The sequence below is a fragment of the Eutrema salsugineum genome, unplaced genomic scaffold, assembly GCF_000478725.1.
Source record: "Eutrema salsugineum unplaced genomic scaffold, Eutsalg1_0 scaffold_4, whole genome shotgun sequence".
Taxonomy (NCBI): Eukaryota; Viridiplantae; Streptophyta; class Magnoliopsida; order Brassicales; family Brassicaceae; genus Eutrema; species Eutrema salsugineum.
This window is the reverse complement of record NW_006256686.1, coordinates 15721210-15725924: the sequence shown is the minus strand read 5'-3', so window position 1 is coordinate 15725924 and position 4715 is coordinate 15721210. Positions and strand designations below refer to the sequence as shown.

At 40.4% G+C, this 4715-nt stretch overlaps 1 non-coding gene across 1 annotated transcript; it reads left to right on the top strand.

Annotated features, from left to right (window-relative positions):
- Positions 1 to 2953: 2953 nt before the first annotated feature.
- On the top strand, positions 2954 to 3060 carry LOC112084839. The gene has a single exon (XR_002898498.1). It is a non-coding gene; the product is annotated as a small nucleolar RNA R71 (small nucleolar RNA).
- The last annotated feature ends 1655 nt before the right edge of the window (positions 3061 to 4715 follow it).

Genomic DNA, 4715 nt, shown 5'->3' with positions numbered 1-4715 from the left:
TAGCACAAAAGTATTGAGACACCAGTTCAAAGCATGGTTCACACTTGATTTCATACCAGTTTTGCAATGCCTTAAGGGACCAAGCTCTTAAAATGATGCTCTCTTCAAGAAAAAATCTATCATTACTCCCATTTGCATATGATGCAACCTATATGAAAATGCAAACTAGACTCAACCTAAAATGTGAATGCAACTACATGAGCATTTTTTGTGAAAAGTTTTCAGATTTTTCCATTTTTTTTGGTTTTTATATGTACTTAGATCAATGCAAAATGAGACTCAAAGTGAAAAGGAAAATAAGAGCAGAATAAACATGATTAGTAAACACAAAACCCCTCCCACACACTTAGATAACACAGTCCCTTGTGTTATAAAAGCATGAAGGAGAAGTGCAAAGCAAAATCACAAAATGCAAAGAGAAAAATAAGCTAAGCTAGATGCATATTTACAAAGGTTTGGAGTGATACCTGGTGTGGTTCTTATGCAAACGGGAAGTGAGTATCTGCACCAGATGAGGCCAGACATCACTGGAGATGGGTTTGGCTTGGCCTGAACTCCCTTGTGCGGCATGGACTTGTCTTGGACCAACTCGCACACTTAAGTAGCACACAGGCGTCCATCAAGTTTCCATGCCGTAAACCCTTTTCTCAGCCTTCTCACATGCTTCATTCCACTTTGTCCCTGAGCCATAGCCTCCAAAAGTTACCTGGGACCTGAGAACAGCTCACAAAACCCATCAAAAGATCCTAAAACATAAAAAGAAAGGAGAGAAAAGATTAAAAAGATTATATACAAGGACAAGCTTGGGGTGTCTCCCAAGAGCATTTTGTTTAAAGTCACTAAGTTTGACTTTGAAAAACCTGTTTTTAGCTGGGGTAAGGTTGAGCACTGATGCTTTTCAGCACTTCAATGGTCCTGAGTAAGAAAGCTGAGTTGGTTTGCTGCCTTTGGGAACCATTAGACCCTTGTCCTTGAGATCCCATCTTGAGACCTTTGTCCACCAGCTCTTGAATACCATCTGGGTCTTTATCAAAGATGGCCTTTGTGAGACATGCCCTCACTTCAGCAAACAGACCTGGTTTCCCATTGCAATCCAGCTTATACTTCAGAGATCCATCATCATCAACCCAAGGAGTGAGATCAAAGTCTTGGGAAGAAAGAGCAGGTCAATACTCTTGTCTTCTGATGCTGAGCCATCACTCTTGGTGTTAATCATCCTTAGATCACTAGGTGTAGGAGACCATGAGAGCAAGATGTCTTCTTCTCTGATCAATGACCCTCCATTCTCATACTAGTAACTATTGGGGTGAGAGTCTCTCTCCTTTTCCAAAACTGAAAAAGATTGGGATCCATCTAGAATTCCAGCAGTGCCCACTTACTTCATCTCAAGTACTTTAGGAGGTTCTATCTCTTGAACAACTGATTCACAAAATTCAGCCAAAGAGGTGTAACAGGGTAAAAGACATCCTTATCCACCTTTGAAAGCACCACTCTTTGAGTATTAAAGTCAATCATTGCACCAGTGGTGTTGAGAAATGAAGTTCCAAGCAATAGGGGGAGCTCTTTGGTCTTCTTCATCTTCATGATCACAAAATCAGTGGGAATTATGCCTTCACCAACCTGTAGTGGATAGTTTTCCAGAAACCCATATGGTTTCTTGGAGTAGGAATCTCCAAAGGTGATAGAAGAAGGGTATGAAGTTATAGACTTGACCTTTAGCTTCTCCATCATTTCCTTAGACATTATACTAACACTTGAGCCTGAATCACACAAAGAATTCTCCACTTTAAAGTTGCCAAGAGTGCAAGAGATGGTGAACTTCCCTGGGTTACCTAGCTTTGGGAGGGAGGTGGGTTTCATCTGAGTTGATTCAGAGGTGGAGGCACTATCTGTTGGCTTTGCTTGACCAGTTGGCAGCTCCTTTGTTTCAATAGACACTGAATCATTCCCTTGCTGAACAGAAAAAACTGAACCCGCTGCCCCCACACTTTCATTCTCAACGTCATCATTGAGTTCATGTAAGAAGCCCATGAAATCCTCTATAATGGCATTCTCATCCACATGAGTTTGTGCAGGTTCACTAGAGACTTGACCATAGAGAAGGTCTTCTATCTCTTGCACAGCAGCTGAGTGGTCATCATTGGAGTAGATGGCATTGCAGTAATCTTTTGAGTTTTGAAGAGCTTTACCAGGAAGAGATATTTGTGGTTCAAAAGTGCAGATGCCCTTGTTCTTTTTAATAGCCTTTATTTCAGCTCCTAGTGTCTCCAGGTCGGATACCATCTTTTGTTGTCCTATTAAGAGCTGTTGGAGAACAACATTGAAATCAGGACTTTGTTGAACAGGTGGTGGGGCAAAACCAGGAGGAGGAGCCTTTGGCTGTAGGCTGACCTGATTTGTGAAGCTATTCCCTTGATTCTGAACCGTTGGTTGCTGAAAACCCTGTTGACCTTGGGAGTTACCTTGGTACTGATTCTGTTGGACAAAGCTTTGAGGAGTGTATATTTGGTCTTGGGGGTTGGCCACATTGTTGGTCCTATAGGACAAGTTCTGGTGTTTGTTGAAGTTGTTGTAACCATTGAACTTGTTTTGATTCCCAATGAAGTGCAACTCCTCTTGAGTGAGACCCTCTTCATTTGTATTTGTGAAGCATCTATTCTCCTCACTCACATAGTTTATAGGCTTTTGAGTGGCAGCTAGGGCTTTGTCAAGCTTGATATTCAGCACTTTGATCTTTTCTTCCAGTCCTTGGTGTCTACCAGAATCTTCTCCTCTATAGCTTATATCATAATCTTCCCCATAAGTGTCTTGGCTCATGGCTAAGTTTTCAACAAGTTCCATAGCTGCATTGATTTCTTTTGCCAAGAAATTTCCATTTGATGCTGTGTCCAACTGAATCCTGATCTTAGGAACAGCTCCTCTATACAAAGTGCTAAGGAGAGAGGCTTCTGAAAAGCCATGATGTGGACACTTGTTTGTGTAGCTTCTAAACCTGTCCAAAGCTTCTCCAAAGGTCTCATTAGAATGTTGAGTGAAGCTGGAAATCTGGTTCCTTAGCTTTGCAATCCTTGAGCTTGAGAAGAACTTGTATAGAAAGGCAATCTTGCATTGCTCCCATGTGTGGATGGATCCTCTTGGGAGGTTCTTTTCCCACTGATTTGCCTTATCTCCAAGGCTGAATGGGAACAATGTCAGTTTGAAGCTGTCTTCAGATACCCCATTGATCTTAGTGAGATCACAAACTCTGTCAAACTGATCCAGATGCTCCAAGGGATCCTCCATAGGTAAGCCATGGAACTTCTGATTCTGAACCATATTGATCAAAGAGGCGTTTTTGGACAGGAGGTGGCCTGATTCCTGCTCCATACTGGTGTGCATAAGCTCGGTCATTCTCACCAACAAAGACTGGTTGAGGCTGATGACGTATGGGTGGGTTGGGTAAGGGTTGTGGCTGGTTAACTTGAGGTAGGTCTTGGTTCTGGTTACCATGAGCGTGTCTCTGATTTACCTGAGCCTGTTGAGCTTGAATACCAATCCCATTACAAGCTCTTTGACCGTGATCAGCTTCTTGAGCCTGATGCTCATTCCCAACTTGCTGATCCATTCCTAACCTTTTTAAGTGAACAGCTCTTTCTTTTTGTCTTCTTGCTTGGCTTCTTGTGATCATAAACCTGAAAACAAAGACAGAACTTGAAAGGTGATCAGTAAAACAAAAGAAACTTGATCTCCAAAACTATATCAGAAACTAATGCTAACAATGCCGACAAAATATGGCAACGGCGGCAATTGATAACTAAGATTTTTCAGGTCTTAGATGGGTTATCAATCCCTTATGTCACTTGTAGTACAAAGGGTATCAATCCAAATGTGTGTTTGCTAGACACTAGTTTATGTGACAAGTTCTTAAGTCAAGCTGAATAAAAGATGAGTTTGGTGAAACCAGCAACAAGAAAGCATAAACAAGAAACAAACAAGCTATGATTAATAAACTAAGCAAGTAAACAAAACAAGATGATAATAAAGCAAATGATGAAAGATAAACCTATAGATGTGATCATTGATCAGGGTGCTTTAGATATTGATTCATGATGCTAAGAACATAATGCAACACTTGCTACTCTTTAGTCTAGGCTTCTTAATCAGATTAATTCATTCCCATGACAATAATCCCTTTGCTAATCACCTAATCAAGTCTAACAACCATTAGATATGATCAAGCAATCAACAAGCATAAATCACCAAGCCTAATAAGTGACCAAACAATCCCTCAACCAAGTAAGACTGAATCTTATACAGAAAGACATAGCAAGCAATCACATGATCTCAAAACATTTCAACTTAGAACTCTAATCTAGACTAATCCTCTAATGAAGGCATTAACCTCTACACTAATTCATATTCAACCCAAATCATCGTTTGTGAAATATGAATCAATGAGCATTAAGAAACAGTTCTAATATGTCATTCATGCATTTAACTATCACTCTCATGATGAAAAAGGCATAAACCCTTAAGTTAGCTCTTTCAGGCATTTCATCAAACACTTTTTGTGCATGAAATGCCTATGATCTAGACCCAAGTGATTCTCAAGGATCTAGCTTTAAGAGCAGCTAACTAAGGAAAGGAAATGAGAATCTAGAACCTAAACATCATAAATCAAGCATCAAAGCACCCTAATCTACACACCTAGAAGCTTAAAAGATGACTACTCACTA